This window comes from Nomascus leucogenys, chromosome 5 (genome assembly GCF_006542625.1).
Source record: "Nomascus leucogenys isolate Asia chromosome 5, Asia_NLE_v1, whole genome shotgun sequence".
Taxonomy (NCBI): domain Eukaryota; kingdom Metazoa; phylum Chordata; class Mammalia; order Primates; family Hylobatidae; genus Nomascus; species Nomascus leucogenys.
In genome coordinates this window covers 24,874,950-24,898,955 of record NC_044385.1, presented here as the reverse complement: position 1 = coordinate 24,898,955, position 24,006 = coordinate 24,874,950, and positions in this window count along the sequence as shown.

The window sequence follows — 24,006 nt, the reverse complement described above, 5'->3', positions numbered from 1 at the left end:
AGTCAGGCTATCCATGAGTGGGGCACACCTTTACAAGCACCTTGTCTTCCCTCCAGCCTATACCATCACTCCCCATTATCTCTCTGGAACTAGCATCTTGGAAGTACTCCTTTTTGTTAATCATTCATCAGCCAGCCCTGGTCTGTAGGGACGCCATTGCCATCTGTAAGAACGCTCTGGACCATGTTCATTACTAGAAGCACACAAATTGCTGCACACATTTTCCTTTGCTCGAGGCGGTTGTTTTTATGAGCAGTAGTGAAAACAAAATCCCATTACGTCAAAGTTAATTCCTCTGCAGCACACAGTAGCTCAGCCGCATTCAGTAGCTTACAGGGCTGACGGAAGTGAAACGTCAGTGATGCATTCACTGTTAGAATCATAGAATGGCCAGTCCTTCCATTTACCTGGGGCTGCCTCATCTGGATGGGTTGTAAAATGCGTCACTAACTGCCTACGCGCTGCTCATCCATCAACTGAAGTAGAGGACCCAGTAGGCTATCCCAGCCAGCGTACACAGGCCTCCACTTAAGACCAAAGAAATGTGGCCTGAGAACGGCTCGCATAGAGCTCATCAGCTCTGACTCACCTTCCTCTTGCCTGTCCGCCTGTTCTCCCAGGAATTCTATTTGGTCCAGGATCTCACAGCTGCTCCCCACAGGCAGAGGCAGCTGACATGGTCCCACAAGGCACCATTATGGCCACAAAGCCCCACAGCGGGGGAAGGCAGGTGTGGATTTATTTTGCTGACATGGCTTCCTCTGAGGTAGTATTAGAGAGGAACACTGCCTTTTATTTTCCCCCTCACTCTATGGGAAAGGAGATAAGGAGGTGTCCCTGGGAAGCTGATGAGAGAGGAAGAGAGTGACAACACAGAGGAGAGAAAGGGCTGCAGCAGAGGGAGCCACAGACACCTTGACTACTTCACAACAAGGGGAAGCTGCTCTTATTATAGGGAATAGGGAGTGCCTCAGACGGAGGCTCTTTGGGGCGCTGAGAGACTTCAGAAATTAAAGATTGAGGAGGGAGTTCAAAGAGTCTTCCCCTCCCCCATCCCATCATTTCACTCTGTGAATTCATTTTGACAAAATAATTTCAACCCAGCCATAGCCATGTCTGATTCTCTTACCACACTCAAGGAGATGTCCCCCCATTTTATTATACTGCTGGAGTAAAGAATGCTAATGAGATTTGTTAAAGAAGAAGGTCATGGCTTAGATCCATCAAAGAAAAAACAACTGTAAGGAAAGGCATATTGCATACTTGTTCCAGACCATCCTGACTGGCTGCTGATGCCAGATGAGGTCACTAGATCATTTCTTGCCTCCACTTTCTCTTTTCTTCATCAGCTTGGGCAAGGTTACCACTCAATAAATATCTGGGGCCTCTAAGCCTAGTGAGACGAAGAACTGGGGAAGGTAAGGATGATGACTGAGAGGTTCCTGCATAGACTTGAAAAACTTAGGTAGGAAAAATTCAGTTGCCACAAGTCAGATAAATAGTTTTGGGGGTACTAAGATCATTTGAAACCTACCACCCAGGCTGTCTATGGTCACTTGTTGCAATATTAAAAAGCAATTGAAAGTGAATCACTGAAAGTGATCCAAGCTCTGAAATCTAACAAGGAAAAAGGAATGTTTCCCAGAAGTTGTGGCATTTGGGGAGTTGTTTGGGTTCTTTGCAGTGTTAGGGTTTGAGGTGGATTTTTCATGCCTGAATCACACTCCTCACCCTGACGCTCTGAAGTTCTCAGCAGAAGGAGAATGCTCATAAGGAGCAACAGCTCAGTGGGGAACAAAATCAAGTTTTAGTCATGACTATGAAAGAGCCTAACATCCCCACAGGCAAAACTTCTTGGGCAAAAACAACTGGAGCACATGGCTCAGGAAGACCTAAGTGGGGCCACCCACCTCTTCCCAATGTAGAGCTTGACTCCCTGTGTTTCAGCATGTACTCCAGGAGCCAGAAATGTGGCACAATTTCATAAGAGACCAGGATCTACTCAAAAGGGGCTAGCCAGTATGTCTCAAGAGACCCAATCGATACACTGCACACTAAGCCTTCCTTGGCAGGGCGGGGTGGGGCAGGTGCAGAGCTAAGAGAGGGATGAAGAGAGTGTTCAAGAGCTTGTCAGCACTTCCCTCAAGTAAGGAGAGGGCTGGGTGTGTTGTCCTCTATTAAGAGATGTTGAAACATGAGGAGAAAACAAAAAAGTCATATAAATAAGAAATTTCCGGAAAATCTGTATAGCCAATGATTGCTTTAGTCAGAAGTTCCTTTCTGAAAAGAGCTAGGCATAAGGGGGAGATTTAAGCTAAGCATGAGATTCCTTCCCAATTCCACAGAAAACCACTTAGGCTCGAGGTAGGGCAATAATCCACAAGTATAGGGAACAAAGCACAGCTAGCTGAGATCTCCTGCCATCTCAGGGCCTATGAAGACTTCCAGGAAATGCTATAATATAATTGTTCAGGAAAAGGCTGTGTCTAGATCATTTAGCAGTTTGACACTAATCATCAGGGCTTACACAGATTATCCCAGCATCAATGGTAACAAGCAGATGTTTAATACACCCATAGTCCATACGTGTTTGGAGGAGAACCTTCAGCCATGGTTCGGTGCTTCATGCCACTGACTCAGGAGAATTTGATGCCAAGAAAAGACGCTGACTGCCCAGAAAAGACTCAAGGGCTTGGCTCATTGACCAGCTGCCTGAGAAGGGGATGTCCTTGGACCACATGCTATGCCCCTGTGTGTTATGGCTATAACAGAAATAAAGGACAGTTGAATGACGCAAAGTCTGATGTCTACCACCTTTCTCCTTGTGCATTTGTGAACCCAGAAAAGCCATGGAATGTATAACAAAAGCAGATTCCTCACAAGTGCTGGAGGGCAACATGGAGGAATGCTACAACATTGTGGGAAATTTTTTTTGAGGAGGACAACTAAATGACAGACAGTTGACAAAACTCAGGAAGAGGAAAGGAGACACAGAATGAAGCCCCTTTGACCTGAAGGCTCCTTCCTCACTTCAAGCTTTCGAAGCATCTCAAGGCCATTTTCAGGGGCAAGAGGAGGTGAGGGGGAAGAGGAGGTGGAGAAGGCAAGATCTCACACCCTTCTTCAATTACAGCCATTCAATTTAAGTTTTGTATATGGGAATTTATGTCAGATTTAATTCGGCAAAAGGAAGAAGTCTTTTGAACACCACTGTTCTCGAAAAAAATAAAGAATAGAAATCCTAATATAACATGAAACAAAACTCTTGGCCTCCAATGTACCCAATTATATAAATTGACTCAAGCATAACTGGAATTAGAACTGCTAGCTTCTGTCTAATTTGCCCTCTCCTTTCCTTTCCACGGTTCAACAATCCCAAGATCCTGTGGTGAAAGGGAAAGAGCCCTGGCCTCAGACATGAGATGTGATGTAGAGATTGTTTCTTTTGTTTACTAGTGATGTAACCTGTGCTGATCACTCACCCTCCCTGAGCCTCCATTTTCTTGACTGTAAAAACACATCCTTCTTACCTCACAGGGTTGTGGTAAAAGAACTCTTTCCTCTGAAGGAGCATTATGCAAATCTGTTTGCAACTTTTGAATATCTTGTAATACCTATGCATTTCCACTTGTCAACAGATTCTAGTACATATCTCAGTCAATGAAACACTTATTCAAATTGACTGAAACTTCTGCCACCTGCAGATAGGCATGAGTGAGTGAATGATCTCAACTTCCAAGTTTGGGCAATAAGTATCAGGGAAGTCATAGGATAAAGAATATGGGAATTCCAGTGAGAACATAATGGGCCCTGTCAACTCCTCAATGCCTTCCACTGGCCCTATGGGTGGTCCAAAGACTACATCAGTCAGAATTAAAAAGGGAGCCCCTACAGCAGCCCTCTGAGGGGGGCAGGCCAGGAGACCCACTCTTCCATGAATTCCAGGAGCAGCAGCCACACTGCTATGGTCCTGCCTCCTCCTGTCACTCTTCTCCAGTTACATGCCCCAGGTTCACTGTAGGACCACAGAAGGTTGCTGCACCCTGTCCTTTCAGGCTCACTATCCCATGCCTTGACAGACAAGATGATGTGGATGGAAGGCAGGTCAGCCCAGTGACCATAAGGCTCAAGAAGGAAAACAGATGAATGATTTCAGTAGGATTCAAAAGGAGAAAAAAACCCTCTGTGTTGCTTCTGTTTTTTCACAGAAGAAAGAAGTCCATTCATAGTTCTTATATATGCAAACAAAGACTGCAAGTGATCTTCTGGATTCGCAGACTGCAGCAATGCCCCATTCAAGCCTTTCAGCCATTCCTCAAGCACCAGAAACCCCAGCACAAGGTTATCAAACTTTCTTATTCATGAGCACTCCTGATTGCTCTACAGCAGCTACAGGTGTAGCCCTGAAAAATGCCTCCAAATGCTGCAAACAGTCTGTTTTTAATTGTAAATTAAACACAGGCACAAATGCAAGTTGTTACCTTAAAAGGGAGAAGTGCATGTGGCACTCTTAAATGCTATGCCTCAAGCAACTGTGTATCTTATAAATCACTGTCCTCATCTTAATTAATGACAATGAGAAGTAAACATGCTCACAGAAAGAACCAGTCTCTAGATTGTAAAACTGGAACCAGATCACTGAACAACAAGTGGGATAACAGTAAAGTCAAAAAACATCAGGCTGCTCAGGAGAGTGCTCTGTTGTCCCTTGCATAAAAAGCAGGCTTGACTAGAGAAATGATTACATGGAAATTTTAAAAGGAATCTGAATGTATTCATAATTATACTTGACCTTTAAATATTGCCTCACCATTTTCAAAGCCCTTTCACATGCATCATGAAATCTGATGTTCACAAAACCCCTGGGAACAGGCAACACAGACATGGTTCCCATTTGACAGATGGGCAAACTAAAGCCTGAAGAGGTTATGTAACTTGCCTGGGGTCACATACCTGGTAAGTGACAGAGCTGGGCCTTAAACCTAGGTATCCAGGCTTCAATTTCAGTGCTTCTGTTACATAAAACCTGCTGCTATGAAAGCTAAGTAAAACTAAATAAATATCTTAGAAGAATGATTAGGTTGTCAGACTTCTCAAAATTACATACCAAAAACAAACTGGCTCGAGTTGAAGGTCAAGAAGTGTACAGCCATGATGATAGAAGGCATCCTTTTAACATCTCTATGTTGCAAATCTACAGACTCCCATTCTCACTCACCTGTTTTTCCAGTAAACACACTGAGGCATAGAGATGCTAAAGGATGCACTTAATATCATTTATAAGGCCCAAGATAAGAAAATTTCAAGGTCTTGCCACTGCCAGTTTTGGTGCAAATTAACAGCATCACTGAGTAGCCAATAGATGCTGGGCCCTAGAGAATAAGGGGGGGGATGGCACATAAATTAAACAGAAAATGCACCCGTCCTGGGCAAGCCAGCTGAAACAGCTCTCCCAAAGCAAAGAAGATACGTTAATAGAGTCAAGGTCATCTTCACTTTCCTCTAAGGAAAATGGGAACTTCTCTGGGAGCTCTATTCCTGGAAGGTCTACTTGTCATTGGCTGTTGCTCTATTTCTTATGAGTCATCAGTCATTTTAGCCTGATTTTATTTAATTCACTTTGCAGTTTCTTCAATGGATGATTCATTTGAAAAGTCTCTGCACCAATTTTAAGAGTTGCTAGCTTCCAAGTCTGTCCAAGCTACCTACCATGTTGGGCGGTTTTGTGTGTGCCTGTGTGTGTTTCGTGTCTTTGCCTGGAGGCACAGTACCATTAAAATACTCACCCTCATAGAGGGAGGCAGATCCCCTGAAACCCAAGTGAGAAACATGACCTTTACAATTTGTTATTCAACTTATTATTTCAGCATAGAAGAAAACCAGGGCACAAGCTCTGCAAATGCCAGGCTCATTAATGAAATGGGTTTTACACCCAAGAGCTGAATGGGCTATCTAGGCCCTGAGATAGTACATTTTGTGGCAATAATACTTTAACAGATAATGAATCAGCAAATTGCACTGGTGGCTTATTTCATTTACTTTGAATAGGATCGGTCTTCCTGCCACATCATTTTTCTGGTTAAAACCTACTGGAATGTTTTCCTTTCCAGTTCTCAAGAAATATTACTTTTTGGTGGGGGTGAAACAAAGCCGTAAGCCTTGTGAAGGAAACAGAGACTAACAAAATAGAATGTAACACTGTAGAGGAAACTTCAGACCACCCAGCCAACTACTGAAAGCCAGAGACTTTCAGCCCAGGCTGAGAAGAGACCCAGGGTCTTGCGCTATGAAAACAACATTGCAATTCATCAGCATAACTCCAGCAGGTACCTCTCATTCCCGAGGTGCACCAAGGCTAATTAAGTTGCCAGATGCACTAACCATGTTAAGCATTTTAAGAGACAGGTTTTCACTCTGAAACAGCCTGCTCTCCCCCTTGTTCTGGATACAGGCATAACTGCTTCCAACCTTCCCCAGAATGTTTGGCAGCCCCTGGAAAGAGGAAGAAAGGGGTAGAATGCTTGTTAAGAGTAGGAGAATGTCACGTTCTCTTAATGCAGGGTTTTTCAACAGTGGCACTATTGACATCTGGGACCAGATAATTTCCTGTTGTGGGGGTGTATTGGTTTGCCAGGGCTGCCATAACTATGTATCACAAACTGGGGGGTTTAAAAGAACAGAAGCTTATTCCGTCATGGTTCTGGAGGCTAGAACGTTGAAATCCAGACATCAGCAAGGTTTGTTCCTTCTGAAGGAGAATGTGTTCCAGGCCCTAGCTTCTGGTGATGACACCTGAAGTTCCTTTGAATCCCTGGTGTTCCTTTGCTCATTGACGCATCATTCCAGTCTCAGCTTCCATCTTCGCACAGCTCTCCCTGTGCCTCTGGGTCTTCACATTGCAGTCTTCTAATAAGGACACCAGTTATATTGAATTAGGGGCCCACTAACTCCAGTGTGACATTGTCTTAACTAATAACTACATCTTAAGCCACCCCATTTTCAAATAAGGTCACATTCTGAGGTACTGAGGGTTAGAACTTCATATCTTTTGGGGGGCACACAATTCAACCCATACAGAGGGGTCTCCTGGACAATGTAGAATGTTTAGCAGCATCCCAGTTTTACCCACTACATATGAGTACTCTCCCTGTCATGACAACAAAAAATGCCTGTAGACATTGTCAAAGGTTTCCTGTAGGCAAAATCACCCCGGTAGAGAACCACTGTCTTTGGATCAGAAAGATAAAGTTTAATTCTGATTCTGTTTTAATTAATTGTGCTATTGCCTTAAAAATTTTGGTCAAACTCTCTGGTCTTCACTTTTTCTCACAGAACTCATAAGATCTGTGGTGTTGCTGAGACCTGATTGAGATAGTATATGGAAAGAGTCTGCTGCATAATGAAACACAATAAATGACAACTATTATCTTTTGTAAACCAGGGAAGTTTCTTTTGCAGGATTCTCTGGGTCTCAGTATTTACTGCCCTGATACTGAACTCTAGTCCTTGTCCCCGAGAGCTCTAGAAGGCAAAGGAGCTTTCCAGGTGTGCTCTGCATCCACTGCTGGGGGCAGAAAGTCCCCTTAGAGTCCAGCCGAAGCCCTCCCAGCATCTGTGACTGCGACACCAAAGCTGCAGACAGCCATATATCACAGCCAAGGAAAGGGAAGCTCTGAGTATGATCAGAATGTTAATGTGGCTGCATTGCACCATGGACAGTATCAGCCCAAGTGAACACTGTAGAAAATCCACTGGAGACAAGGATGTGGAAGATGAAGAGAACTGGTTCTTAGGTATTGACTACGGCATACATGCAGAGACTTTACCTCCCTTGCCATGACAAAACCATATGAGATCCCATACTAGTTGTTTATTACAGAACACACCACAGTGAATTGTGATTGGTGAGTCACTCGTCTAGTTCACTCACCAGAGTCGGGGGAGAATAGGAACAGCATCTTATTCATGGATCCACCCCATATGCTCAAAATGGGTGCCTGTCACATAGTAGACACTCAATAAAAGTGTGCGTGTTTAATAAATGGGCCACCTTTCATCTCCAAGGTCTCTAGCCTACAAAATGGCATTTTTCTTTAAGGCCCTAATACAATCTAAGGCCCTAATACGTCCCATGAATCTTGGGAAATCCCATATTTTTCACATCTCCTCTCATGAAGTCATTTCTAGGTATTCCCAAGGAATGCTAACATGTTCCACAAATCTATTCTGGTTGACATGTAACCCTTTCATCAGTCATCCTCCTGGATGCTTCCTGTCATCTTTTAATTGGCTTTTGTTGCTTACTTCATATAATTTCCACTCAAGTGTGGACTCCACCCCAATTGCCCAATGCACTTTAAGAACAGGCTTATAGCATTTAACAGATCCCTTACCAAAGACTGAGAGACCTTGTGGCAACACAAGTCACTTTCAACTGCTATTCACACGGCTACTCTCAAAGTCCCCTGGACTATATTGGACTTCATATCCCTGCCTATTTCCCCTTTCATCACGTAGGATGGAAAGGGAGAGAGCTCCACCTCCCCATAGGAATTTCCAGGCCTTCCTCTATCCAAGGACCTAGACCCACCCCAGTTTCAGGACAGAGAAATACCGGAAGTCTTCCCCACCCCATCTCATTTTCCATCCCAGGATGATCATAGAAACTCATCTCCTTCAGCAACAAAGGGAAGATTGGCCCCTATTGCCCCCCAAAACAATCACTATATTCATCAATAATAATAATATAATTCATCTAAAATGTGGGTTTATTCTGTCTTAAGTAAGACCAATGAGGGCCATCACTACTGCAGCCCAGGTAACACTATTCTCATCCCAGTCCTGCCACTTTCCATAGTCATTCCTCTAGTGTAAGATAAAGGAAAGATGAAGTTTATTCATCCCTCCTGACATGGTCCAGTCCTCTCTGAACAAATGCAGATCACAAAAACACCCATATCTCCCAAGAAGAAAGAAAAGCTTTCCAACATAAGAACGGTCAACTTGCATTACCAAACAGAAGATTTAATATCTCCGTCTAAAGCATTTCTATTTTAATGACTTTACTAGTTCAAGTCTCCTTCAATACATTGATTAGATTTGTGCCTTAGGTTTAGCTAGTAAAAGAGGTTTATCTAAGAGAGGACCCTTAAACAATGGGAGTGTATTGGGCATTTTTGTTTCATTGTTGACCAGAATCAAAAAGTTCCCAATTTGGGGTAACTCCCTTTGTGCAGATCCACAGAAGCTAAGCATGGGTGATTTTCATTACTTCTGTACCTTGTCAACCCAATATACACACACACAGGCCAGAGCTCCTGCTATGTTTTGTTTTTACACTGCTCAACTCCAAAGTGTGCTATGAACACCATAGACATCCTTGATTTGTATATTTATTATAACAATATTCTGACAGATGAGAGTAAAATGTCGGGAAGGAGGGATGTCTTTGTCTAATTTATATAAAGGCTCTGTTTGGGTTAGTGGTGGTCATGGTCCAGGCTCCCCCCACCTTCCCACAATCCTTTAAATCATGAGCTATGATAGTGATACAAAGAGGACTGGTCAGGGAGATTAGCTCTGCAGTGGCTATGACGGTGGTATAGCCCGGAACCTGTGTGTAATGGTTGTAGTATCTGGTGGTGACAGTGTTGAGTGGTGGCAGCACTGTACATCAGCAGCTATAGCTATACCCTGGCCCAAATGTTCATTGAGCTAAGCCTCCATTGGTGGATGCCTATTCTCCACACCTGGTTTTCCAGCCTCCCCACTGATGCTGTGGGTTAGTCATGATCCTTCCAACTCCATGCCTCCACTGAACAGCTAGACATACTAGGAGAAAGACATGACCATGAGAAACTGCCCAGCAATCACAAAATGTTCCCATAGTAAACTTGCTTCCCCACTTTTCATGACACCACTTCACATCTTTTTAGCTTTCCTTGATAACTCTAATATCTCCTCCAATATCTCTTTCTCCAACCCCATCTTTAGCTGATAGCTCCATGCTTCATCTCCCTGAAAAAATAAGAACAAATGAGAAACATCTGTACCCACTTCCTCTCCTCCCCCTCCTGTTGAAATGAATGAACCATCCCTGTTCCTGTTTTAGTCAACCCTTCACTGGTACAATGGAGTTCATCCCTGTATTAGTCCATTTTCATGCTGCTGATAAAGACATACCCAAGACTGGGCAATTTACAAAAGAAAGTTTAATGGACTTACAGTTCCACATGGCTGGGGAAGCCTCACAATCATGGTGGAAGGAAGGAGGAGCAAGTCATGTCTTACATGGATGGCAGCAGGTAAAGAGAGTTTGTGCAGAAAAACTCCCCTTATAAAACCATCAGATCTAGTGAGACTTAGTCACTATCGTGAGAACAGCATGGGAAAGACATGCCCCCATGATTCAATTAAATCCCACTGGGTCCCTCCCACAACACATGGGAATTCAGGATGAGATTTGGGTGGGGACACAGCCAAACTATATCAATCCCTATTCACCTACTCAAAGGACTCCAGCCCAGCAGGCATAATCTCTCTCTCCCATATTATCAATTCTCCCTGTTTGTGGAGTATTCCTGTTTCAATTACCATCATTATAACCTGCTATTGGATACAAATGTTCCCATTAGATGAAAAAAACAAAAAGAGAACCTCCTTCAATTCATAAGCACAACTCTCCTCAGAATCCCTGACATGACCCTGTACCACAGGAGAGCAACCAGCCACCAGCTGATGTTGCTTATATTGGAGCCCTGCCATCATGGAGGGGCATCAATTTGTTCTCACCAGAATAGACACTTATTTTTCAATGTGGATTTGCTTTCTCTGCCTTATCCATCATGATTCTGACAATATATCCATCATGGTTTTGACAATATATCCATTATTGGACTTTCTATATGCCTCATACATGCGTTATATGATTATATCACATAGAACATTGTTTCTGACCAAGGGATTCACTTCATAGGAAAATAAATAAGGAAATCTGGCTGATGCCCATGGAACTTAATAGTACTACAATGTACCCTATTGCTCAAAGTCAGCTTATGGAATGGTGCAATGATCCACTGAATATTTAGTATGATGCTAGCTTGGAAACAACACTGTGATATAGGAGTGCAGTCCTATAGGATGCTGTATATGCTCTGAACCAGCGATTAATATGTGATACTATATCTACCACAGTCAAATACACAAGGTAATGAATCAAACGGTAAAAGAGTGGCTTATGTCCCAAATGTGGCTGTGTCCAACAGTAGCTGAGTCTGGCAATGACAGCAACATACTGTAGCAATGATGCCCATTGCTTTTCTTGACTGTAACCAACTTTAGTTTCTGCCCATTTTCCAAGTAGAATTCTTCAGCCTTCCCTATAGCTTTGTAAGATTATATCCTTCCATTATCCTTCCAAAAAATTCATTTTTCAGCCTAAGGTACTCAGCCTTGGTTTCTATTTCTTGACCCAGACTGTCATAGAAGGCTCTACACAAAGATAATTCAGAAACTACTTGCAATCCCCAAAATCATTTTTCAGCTTTCAAAAATGTAACATTCAGTCTTTGCTAGGCATCCCATTACAAATGTATGAATGTGAGAATAAATGAACTCCAGCTTTCAGCTCTCCAGAGTAGGTAACTACATGTTAAGAACCCCAAACAGTGAATCTGAGCTGCTTACTTCCTTATACTGCTTGACCTGTTAGTTTTGCCAGCCGTAAAAATGATTCATGGGACCAATTAGCAGCAGAACAAAGTAGGGGATTTGGATTTACTGGGTTTTTTTCTTTGGGGGTGGGGAGTAGGTGAAAGATGACACTATTCTGATTCCTAAACCATTTACTGATTACAAGAAATTCTTAGATTAAAACCAATATTTTTAAAATTATGATACAAATTGATGTAATGTCCTTCTATCATGCTTTTACCCTCGGCAGGGGGCTACTAGAATAAAAACTGGAACCATATAAAACATGTGCATCATTATTGGCACATATTTTGACCTTTTTTCATCACACCACCACCACCAAAGCACTAAAAATAAAATAAAACAAACCTATGCAAGAACACAGGATTCCAATCATCATTACCTTTTGTTGTGCAGTCTTCACAGGATAAATGGCTTTGATGCTCATTAACATATTTAGAATAAAAGCAAAAGGGAATTTAGCAAAAGGCATTCTCTGTCCCCCCACCTCCTACAGGAATATTCATGAGAACAGCCCTCTGACACCTACAACGCACTACTTCTTGTGATATCTTCAATTCATGGCAATGTTTTAAAATGTATGTTTTCTCATTATTCAGCCCACAGATTAGGGGGCAACTGCCATTGAAAATGATAATGTATCACTCACAATTCCTGAGAAGGAGGCATGCCATCCCACAAACGGCCATGTAGGGAAGCACCGGGTGAGTCAGGAGGCAGAAAGGGCAAGGCGAAGGGGAAGATGTAGGCAGGAGATTTTATTGTGGTAAGTAGCTCAGAATTGATTAGTTTGAATAATTTCCATGGGCTCTGGAATATGGGAACAGTCTCTAGTTGTCTGGTACCTGGCCCTAGGATAATTAGAGTGGAGGAATATTGCCTCTTCAAGGGTAGGAGCCAGATAGAGAAGGTGGCTCAAAGTGTGAGCTCCAGATTGGTTAGTTTAGCTTGCACATGAAAGGCACACTTCTGGGCGAGTCCTTTGCTATCTCTAGAATTAACTAGCCCTGGAAAGGGCAGTCTCTTCCCAGGCAATGAGGCCCCAGATGCCAGAGTATCAAGAGTACAGAAGATAAGAAAATATTGTGTTTTTTGTTTGTTCGTTTGTTTGTATTATACTTTTAAGTTTTAGGGTACATGTGCACAACGTGCAGGTTTGTTACATATGTACACATGTGCCATGTTGGTGTGCTGCACCCATTAACTCGTCATTTACATTAGGTATATCTCCTAATGCTATCCCTCCCCGCTCCCCCCACCCCACAACAGGCCCCGGTGTGTGATGTTCCCCACCCTGTGTCCAAGTGTTCTCATTGTTCAATTCCCACCTATGAGTGACAACATGCGGTGTTTGGTTTTTTGTCCTTGCGATGGTTTGCTGAGAACGATGGTTTCCAGCTTCATCCACGTCCCTATAAAGGATATGAACTCATCATTTTTTATGGCTGCATAGTATTCCATGATGTATATGTGCCACGTTTTCTTAATCCAGTCTATCATTGTTGGACATTTGGGTTGGTTCCAAGTCTTTGCTATTATGAATAGTGCCACAATACACATACGTGTGCATGTGTCTTTATAGCAGCATGATTTATAATCCTTTGGGTATATACCCAGTAATGGGATGACTGGGTCAAATGGTATTTCTAGTTCTAGATCCCTGAGGAATCACCACACTGACTTCCACAATGGTTGAACTAGTTTACAGTCCCGCCAACAGTGTAAAAGTCCTCCAGCACCTGTTGTTTCCTGACTTTTTAATGATGGCCATTCTAACTGGTGTGAGATGGTATCTCATTATGGTTTTGATTTGCATTTCTCTGACAGCCAGTGATGATGAACATTTTTTCATGTGTCTTTTGGCTGCATAAATGTCTTCTTTTGAGAAGTGTCTGTTCATATCCTTTGCCCAGTTGTTGATGGGGTTGTTTTTTTCTTGTAAATTTGTTTGAGTTCATTGTAGATTCTGGATATTAGCCCTTTGTCAGATGAGTAGATTGCAAACATTTTCTCCCATTCTGTAGGTTGCCTGTTCACTCTGATGGTAGTTTCTTTTGCTGTGCAGAAGCTCTTTAGTTTAATTAGATCCCATTTGTCAATTTTGGCTTTTGTTGCCATTGCTTTTGGTGTTTTAGACATGAAGTCCTTGCCCATGCCTATGTCCTGAATGGTATTGCCTAGGTTTTCTTCTAGGGTTTTTATGGTTTTAGGTCTAACATGTAAGTCTTTAATCCATCTTGAATTAATTTTTGTATAAGGTGTAAGGAAGGGATCCAGTTTCAGCTTTCTACATATGGCTAGCCAGTTTTCCCAGCACCATTTATTAAATAGGGAATCCTTTCCCCATTGCTTGTTTTTGTCAGGTTTGTCAAAGATCAGACACTTGTAGATGTGTGGTATTATTTCTGAGGGCTCTGTTCTGTTCCATTGGTCTATGTCTCTGTTTTGGTACCAGTACCATGCTGTTTTGGTTACTGTAGCCTTGTAGTATAGTTTGAAGTCAGGTAGCGTAATGCCTCCACCTTTGTTCTTTTGGCTTAGGATTGACTTGGCAATGCGGGCTCTTTTTTGGTTCCATATGAACTTTAAAGTAGTTTTTTCCAATTCTGTGAAGAAAGTCATTGGTAGCTTGATGGGGATGGCATTGAATCTATAAATTACCTTGGGCAGTGTGGCCATTTTCATGATATTGATTCTTCCTATCTATGAGCATGGAATGTTCTTCCATTTGTTTGTATCCTCTTTTATTTCGCTGAGCAGTGGTTTGTAGTTCTCCTTGAAGAGGTCTTTCACATCCCTTGTAAGTTGGATTCCTAGGTATTTTATTCTCTTTGAAGCAATTGTGTATGGGAGTTCATTCATGATTTGGCTGTCTGTTATTGGTGTATAAGAACGCTTGTGATTTTTGCACACTGATTTTGTATCCTGAGACTTTGCTGAAGTTGCTTATTAAGAAAATATTGTTAATACAAGCAATGACACTTCCAAGTTCCCAAAGGGCCTTCTGAATCATCTAAGTATAGGCTAAATCTTATTCATCATGATTTTGGCAATAAGACCTCTGACTTTGAGAATTCCTTGAGTTTCCAATGACCAAAAACAAAACAAACCAACACACAAAAAACTGGCTAAAACAGGAAAAAGGGATGTGTTGGCTCATGGATCTCAAAATCCAAGAATATGGCTGGCTTCTGCCATGTTTGATCTAAGTATTGTGGGCCCAGTTTTTCTACATTTCTGGCTCTGTTTTTCCAGACTCTTCCTCACTGGGCTTGCCTCACTATGGCAGGACCACAGGGGCACCAAGCTTACATCTTCTACAACTGAATTCAGAGGGAGAGAGACAAGGTCATTTCCCCAGAATTTCCAGCAAATGTCACCCTGATTCCTATTGGCTCTAAATGGATTACATCACCATCCCTGAACCAGTCACTATGGCTGGGAGATGGCAAGCTGCCTGTTTACTTAAGCCAATCAGGTACAGCCCTGGAGCCAAGGATGGAGCCACCCATATGAAACTGCATGGTTTGGAATGGATGAGGGGCATTTTCCTATAGGAAATGTGGAGAAGAGCTACCAGAGGAGAAATTAATGATGGATTTCAAACATATGATGTCTACCAAATATATGCAGCTTTGTATTACAGATGTTTCAATATTAATTATATACATGTGTAGTACTTTGTTTTTTTAATTTAAAAAGGTTCAGAATCCAGTGCCCCTGGCAAAATCCTGATAATTCTGTCCTCACCCCTCACGATTAATATGATGCAATCATTAACTGTTCAATTGTTAGAGGCTGTTTAATTTCAACAACAAATTTTCTGCATTTCAAAAATAATATATACTATTAGTGAAGATTCAAATTACACTAATTCATTTCTTGATACAAATCTATTTTTTATGTTAAATTTAAAAGGAATGGAATTATCAATAAGAAACTTTATGCCTTAAACATACCTCCCTGCTCTTGGCACTCACTTTCTTAGAATTGACAACACTGATAGGTTCTCTTGCTGTATTTTAAGGGAAGAGTTGAGGTATTCGTGGACAGAAAAATGATGAAGAGAAAGTTAGACAAATCTCCTGCCCCACCACCCTCAGCCAAAAGAGATCCTCTCCCTCAAAGCCAGGAGAAAGGGTAGGGAACACGTCTGTAGAAATACTATTTAACTGCAGAGTATAGTGCTTCCTCTATCTCCTCTGTCCAGGTTTTTTTTGGGGGGGTTTTTGTTTTGTTTTGTTTTTTGCCACGTCAAGGAAGAAATCTGGCCTACCATCAAAGCTAGGGATTGGAGTAGTACACTAACATATGGAAAAAAATGTGATTTTTTTTTCTGTATAGAGTTATTCAATTAATATGTTAAAAATTAAGCTTAACACATTATTTAACATTGAATGTTACTGGTATATAGCAGTGGGTCTCAAACTTTTGCATACATCAGTATCACCCAGAGAACTTGTTGAAACCAGATTGCTGAGTGCAACCCCCAGAGTTACTGATTCAGTAGGTTTGGGTGGGGCCTGAGAATTTGTTCTGCTAACAAGTTCTCAGATGCCTCTGATGCTGGTGCTCAGGGCACCACATGTTGACAACCATTGGGGTATAGTATGTGTTTTATTTTACTAGCGGCTGATCTCGGTTAAAAACAAGGTTCTAAAATGCCATTCTAGCTTATAGAATTCTAAGTCTGACCTTTTGGACTGTTAAGAAAAAGCTTTAATATAAAGTGAAGCTCATGTTACTTGTTTTTGAAACAGCCAGTGAGAAGTAGGAAATCTACACTTCCCCCTCAGTCCTAGATGCTGAAGCAGGTAAGATCTTTCACATAATGCTTTTAAGGATCATAGCAGCAAGAATAAGAGATATTGCCTCCCAAAAGATATTGCCTCCCAAAAGCCCAGACAAGAAGTTAGGAGAAAAGGGAATCTCTCTGTTATTTAGGTTTCAATCAACAAAAGTTAAGATGGCTGGTTTTGAACCTGAGGCCTTGAGAGCTCAAATTTACAATGTTACCAATGGGAAAGAAAATGAACTTCATAAAAACGTTAAGACATTCCTCTTTGGGCCATGAAACCTCTAGGGCTGTTTTATATTCTGAAACTGCCTGGCTCATTACAGTGACCAATAGGTCTCTAAATACCATCAGTTTAAAAGGGACTGTTGTAAAAATTCATGATTCATTCGTGCAATGAATCCCCCTTTTTGCTGGACTTATACTGCATGAAAAGTAATCTTCTCCCTGCACTGAGCATCACACTGTTTCCAATTCGGAAAAGCTCCAAAAAAGGGAGGTGGGGGGGGGCAACAAATTTTACCAGCCATGAGGTGGGGAAAAGCAATATGTTTTTGCACACACATATGGTTTCTATAATCATTTTTTTAAAAAAACTGAGTTTGACCTAGCTCTCTGATAGAGACAGCCTGATTGAGGATAACAGGCCTGGAGAACCCACCTGGGCCCCCAGGCAGAGGAGGGCCTGGGCTTGATTTGTGGCCCTGGATACGGACCTGTGCTGTGTGAGGTGATTTTTTATACCCTTTGGCTGTGCTGAGTGACCTCCCCCAAGCTGCTTTTCCCACACGCCAACCAACTGCATATGCTTTCAAACTGGGTGGTGATCTGGAATCCATACAAATAATATGTATCCGAGGAAAACTTACCTCTTTAAAATGGAAGCTAGAAACTTGCGCCCACAAAATGGAGCCGGAGTCCCAGAAGCCTGTGGTGTGTCCCTCTGAGACAACATGGCAGCCATTGGAAACTCCACAGCGACAGGCTGTGGCATCGGAACCTGACATAAACAGCTCACAGAATCCAGTTCAGAAGGGTTGAGTACACCGTGGAGTGCCCCTCCGCCTCCCATTTCCCTAAGCCTACTGAGCCCTGGGTGGAGACAGGCTACGGAAAGAAAGGCTCCACACGCTTGAGAGAAGTTGCGTCACACCTGGGAAGGCTTGTGTCAGCTCCCCCTTCTGCTGCGCTGCTGCATTGCAACGGGAAAATATTCCGTACACCTTTAGCCTCCAGGAGACCCTTGAAGAAGGCCAGAAACACTCCAAAATCATGATAGGAGTGGTGGACAGAAGGTGACTTTTTTTCCAAATTTTTACTTTTAATTCACCACTAATAATTATGGGGAAACATATGATGTTTTGATATATGTTTGTAACGTGGAATGAGTAAAGCAGGCTAATTAAAAGATCCACCTCCTCACATATCATTTTTTTGTGGCAAAGACATTTAAATTTTGAAATATAGAATGCATTATTATTTATGAGCGTCATCACCTGTGTAATGAATCACCAAAGCTTATTCCTCCTAACTGAAAATGTGTATCCTTTGACCAACTCTCCCATCCCATCCCCCAAGCCTCTAGTAACCACCTTTCTACTCTTTACTTCTGTGAGTTCAACTCTTTTAGATTCCACATATAAGTGAGATCAGGTGGTATTTGTCTTCCTGTGCTTGGCTTATTTCACTTACCATAGTGTCCTCCAGGTTTGTCCATGTTGTCGCATATGACAGATGTCTTTTTGAACTCCAACACCCACTTTAATTTCCCACCCTGCTTTCTTGTCCACCACCCACCCCACCAACGTTTCTTTTCCCCCTGCCTAAAATGTTGTTTCCTCCGGATCTGCACACAATAGGCTTCTTCTCATCAAGCATATCACGCACCCCTCCAGAGAGGCCACCCTACACACGCCCACTTCCCTCACCCTGTTTCATTTCCTTCATAGCACTATCCCCCTCTGGAAATACTGAGTTCCAGGAAGGCAGGGGCCTAATGTGTCTTGTTGACCACCGTACCCCAAGGACTGGCATATGGTAAGCATTTGGTAACTACCTGCTAAATGAGTGAATGAACCCTGAGGTGATTTTCAACTGGACACTATTCCAGTTTCTCTTGAATAATTGGGTCTGCCTTCTCATGGCGCCATAATTGCACAGAGCTAAGTAGTAATTTCCTGTTTATGATGTCATTAATAAAGTTTTGTTTTGTTTAATTTAGGATCAACCCAGCCAACTTTGGCCATTTTGGAGCCTGCCTGGCATTGTTTGCTGTCTTTATATGTTTGTCTCGTGCATCTCTACTCTGTCCACACTAGCCTAATGCAGTGCCTGGCACTTACACGGTGTTTCAGTAAGTGAGCATACTGGGTGTTGACTATATTTATGTTCACTAGCACTTTTTCTATGTGAAAACAAAAGAAGTAATGGGAGATGAGGCTCCTACCAACAAATCTAGCAATGTCATGCCAACTCTGAAAATGCTTTAGTTGAAATAAAAGATGAGGCTTACCTTGGACACCATTTTACCATCACCCAAAGATCAAAAGGGGATAGAGGTGCTAAGGAAGTTTGAGTGTTGATGCACTTTCATAGATAATGTGCTTGAAGCGAGATCTCTCATAGCTTTCTCTATGTGCAATCTCAGCATGACACGCTCAGAATCTAGGGCAAAAATTCTGTTCAAGTGAGACGAAGTCATAATACCTATGATATCACGTGACTTAACCAACATAGTACAGGTTTAAAGCATTAAACAAACTCTTTCAGGAGTTTCCTGTGTCACCTCTTTTCCAGCCCACGAGTTCTCCTCCAAGCTGTAGTTTTGGGGAGTCACAGTCCACCTCATTCACCACTTCTCCCTGTGCCCGCTTCTTCTGTCCCTGGAGAAGTGAGGACTTTTGCTTCAGACCCTGAATTCTACTCACCTTTGCCTCCAAGTTAAAATCCTTGGCACAGGCAGTGGCCCACCTGGCTGACCTAGATGGGATTCTCTGTCACTGGACACACCCAGTTAGGGCCTGTCTGCCTCTTCCCAGCTCCGGCAGCATGCCCTGCTTCCCTTTTGTGCTTTCATTCTATCTCTGAACCATATTTTCTCCATCATAATCAACCCCACAATGAATCCTTATTCTTCCCTCCTGTGAGCCCTCTGTCCTTCTTTCCACCCACCTCCCCCTAACCCTCAATCTAGCAGTAATATTCCACTCATCATTAAAAGGAGACAGACTCTTTTTCAGACTCTGTACATTAATAGGGCCTTGATATCTCCCCAGACCTGACTAAACACCCAGACCCATGATTTCTATGGAGATTCTTTCACCATATTTATTTTTTATTTTTCCTTAAGTAATTTAGAGGGAAAATGGCTGCAATAAAGATGAAGGACTTCATGGATTTTAGCTATACACTCTGTTCCTCTATCCCCAATCATGAAAGATCAAGGGTGGCCCTCATGCATTAGCAATGCTGTGGTCCTATGAGAGACCCTCTGTCATAATTAGCTTCATCCTCCAACCTCTGCCGCTCCCCATCTCCCAATCCCATTCACACCTCCCAGAACTAGAGCCAATAAGCTAGATTTCAGCCCAGAGATTTTACTGTCTCCATCAATCTGGTCTCTGTTTGGGGTTGGTTAGTGAATTCACTGTTTGTTGGTTGAAAGGGTTTTATTTTCATTCGCAACTTTTCACAAACTCTTTGGAGAGTTAAACTCAATTGAGATTCTTCTCCAGGGCTCTCTTCTGGTCATTTCTTCTGGATAGGATAGAGGAAATATAATGTTGTGTTTAAGAAAACAAAACCCAGTTGCTGAATGGTGAGAGGAGGCCAGGAGTCTCTTCCACCACCCCAAAAAGCATCAGAGAGACCTTACCAAGGAAGTGGGGGGCCTCCTTCTGACGGTCCGTGGCTACTGTGGAATTGTACTCCTATGCATCATCTCCTTCTCTCTGCTAGTCCTGGGCAGCAAACCAAACTGTGGGAACACTTTCTGCCCAGCATGCCTCTTCCTTCAGCTCTAGCCCATTTCTCCCAGCAGTTTGGTGCCCCACTTGCTTCCCTGAGCATGTTCTTCCCTCTTGTGATCTTGACTCTTTTGAAATTGAAAGGCCCTTTCCTGTAATGCTATCAGCATGGCTCTCTTCTCTCAGACACACAGATATACACACAGGGCACAGATTTCAGCTATATGCACACAGCCATGCTGCCACACACAGCCAAGATTTACTGCTCTGGAAATGCTGCCTCTTTGACAGATTTATTCTTTGAAAAGTGAGAGATTCCCCTCCTGGGATGGACCTGAATGGGGTTGATGGGGGAGACAGAAAGGCCTGCATTGCCGGGCAGCCCACCCAGGCTCCAGGCATCTGGCAAAAGGTAGTGGGGAAGGTTAGGAAGGGGGCTAATAAAAGGGGAGAAGTAAATATAAATCACAGGGATTGGAGGACTGGAAATGCCACTTGTCCTTGGAAAGAGTCGAGGCTTTAGAGCCATTGCAAAGATTCAGATGCTTCAGGGGATTTATAACAACATCTGGTCCATCTGCAGGTGGATTTTTAGTACCTAGGTAGGAAAGCTCCTATTTCAACAAACAGAAGCTGCAGAGCAGTGAATCTCAAGGTGGGGACAATAGCTTAGTAAGTTACCTGGGGAGCTTGTACAAACTATATGTGCCCAGATTCTAAGAGGCCTATCAGAATCATCCAGGTCAGTTTGCATAGCTTTAAAAGCTCCCAGTGATTTCATTATCATCACTGTAGACTATTCCTGGTATATATTTTAGTTCTACAACCCAGGCTGACATACACAAGTCCATGAAGGAAGGGAGCTGGCTCTGACACGTGCAATATTCGGTTGATATGCAGCTCCAGCTGCCTGAGCAAGGAAACCTTGAGGAAAGGGAGCCCAAAAATCTCCGTAGACATCTGGGAAAGAGTCAGGGCAACGTTTTAGCAGACCTTGAAGAGCTCTAAATCTTCTTGCTCCTTATAACTGGAGGCTTTAAAGTTGTCAAAAAGCAAATGCAGTCTTGGATAGCATCGCTGAAGAGTTTAGTATATGACCCAGACAGCAGTGCAGTTCTGCTGCCCAGGCCCTGTCAGACCACCCAGAGATGGAAGCCTGTTGAGTTTTGAGTGCATCTTTGTAAGAGAAATAGTGATGAACTGGAACTCACCCAGAGAACACTGAGCACACTGCAGGTACCGGAGGGCTGTGACATGAGCAAAAGGAAAGGGGATCATCATCAAGGAAAGTAGAAGGCTGAGAGGAGCAGCACAACAGCCTTTAGAACGCTAAAGAGGCCAGGCATGGTGGTGACTCATGCCTGTAATCCTAGCACTTTGGGAGGCCAAGGCGAGCAGATCACTTGAGGTCAGGAGTTCGAGACCAGCCTGGCCAACATGGCAAAATCCTGTCTCTACTAAAAATACAAAAATTAGCCAGGTGTGGTGGTGCACACCTGTAGTCCCAGCTACTCAGGAGGCTGAGGCATGAGAATTGCTTGAACCTGGGAGGCAGAGATTGCAGTAAGCTGAGATCCTGCCACTGCACTCCAGCCTGGGCAACAGAGCAAGTCTTTGTCCAAAAAAAAAAGAAAAAAAAAAAAAAAAAGCTCTGAAGGGCAGGGCTATGCAGGAAAATCAGAGGTTGTTCTGTTTAGCTGCAAAAAGGAAAAAAGGGCAAAGAAAGGCAAAGCACTATGATAAGCATTTAACAAATGTCACCTGTCAGTCTTCACCACAACCCTATGAGGTAAATGTTATCAAATCCATTTCTCAGACAGGAAAACTGAGGCTTAAAAAGTTAAGCCAGGCTTGGTGGTACACACCTGTAATCCCAGCTACTCCAGAGGCTGAGGTGGGAAGAATACTTGAGCCTAGGAGTTCAAGTTTAGCCTGGGCAACATAGTGAGATGCCATATTTAAAAGAATAACAATAATAATAATAATAAATTTTTTAAGTTAAAGAATGTATCCAACACAGCCAATTTTCAAAGAATAAGAATTTGATTGCAATCTGTAGGTGACTCCCAGGACTATTCTTCCCATTACTCCATTAAAAAAAAAAATTAGCCCTAGGAATAAATGTTAGAGAAAAGACTCCACATAGGAAAGAAATGTGGTAGATGCATTTTGGTGCCTCACCCCAGCCCCTTTGCCTAAGTTTTTCCTGGTGATGCATCCATCTCCCCAGCAACTGAGCTAAGAGTATTGGCTGATAAACCCTCTCAACCCCATTCTTGGGAGAATACTCTTCAAAAGACTAGCCCCCTACTCACCCCAAACATCCCCACACTGCAGACCTTAGCCATTGACTAACTAGCACAGAGATACAAAAGGCTGGACCCCCTGCTTTGCAGAGAGATCGACTCTGTGAGCTCCCTGTGAGATAGACTGCAGCTAGTGGCCAGTGGCGATCTCATTATTACATAGTATTTTCCCCTGCCCTATTCATTCTCCTAAACACACTCCCCTACTTGCAGAAGAATCCCCATCTTGGGCTCTGCTTCTGTGGAAACTCTAAGGTGACTTACCCTCTTTGAACTGTAAAATCAAAGAGGGTAAGTCACCTTAGAGTTTCCATAGACTCTTTGATTTTAAAATTCAAGGTCTCCAAAGGGTATAAGTTTACAATGCGTAATGAAAAGAAGGGATAGGAGATTGTATTAGTCCATTCTTGTGTCACCATGAAGAAATACCTGAGACTGAGTAATTTATTAAAGAAAAGAGGTTTAATTGGCACACAGTTCTGCAGGGTGTACAGGAAGCGTGGTGCTGGCATCTATGTTTATGGTGAGTGCCTCAGGAAACTAACAATCATGGCAGAAGACAAAGGGGGAGCAGGTAGGTCACACGGCCAGAGAGGGAGTAAGGCAGGAGGAGGTACTACACTATTTTAAACAACCACATCTCTTGAGAACTCACTGTGGTGAGGATAGCACCAAGCCATTCATGAAGGATCTACCCTCATGACCCCAAACACCTCCCATCAGGCCCCACCTCCCACACTGGGGATTACATTTAAACATGAGATTTGGAGGAGACAAATATCCAAACTTATCAGAGATGAATGATAAGGAAAGCAGGATGAGAAAGGGGGAACTCAGGCTCCTGCACTGCCCTTGCCCTACAGAGATGCAACCCCAAAGACTCCTAAGAGAAGCGTGACTGAATGAGGCCCCACCCTAGGCCTCATACCCATGACCTGAGGCGATTTATGGTTACAGCATAACTTTATTTCCAGATAGGATTTCTATTTAGCTTTCAAAGAAAGTTTCAACCTGGGGTCGAAAAAGAGGAAAATTTTAAAAAAGGAATACAATCAAGGACAACCATTCCTTGTGAATATAAATACCAAAAAGAAACTGTCCCTCGTTCCCTTTCTTTCTCTCACTCATGGAGCAACAGAATTTGCCACCAAGCCAAACTTTAAATACATAGCTGTCTGCAGTCTGAACATGGAATGGGGCTTGTGGTACACATGAAGATGTGCCTCTC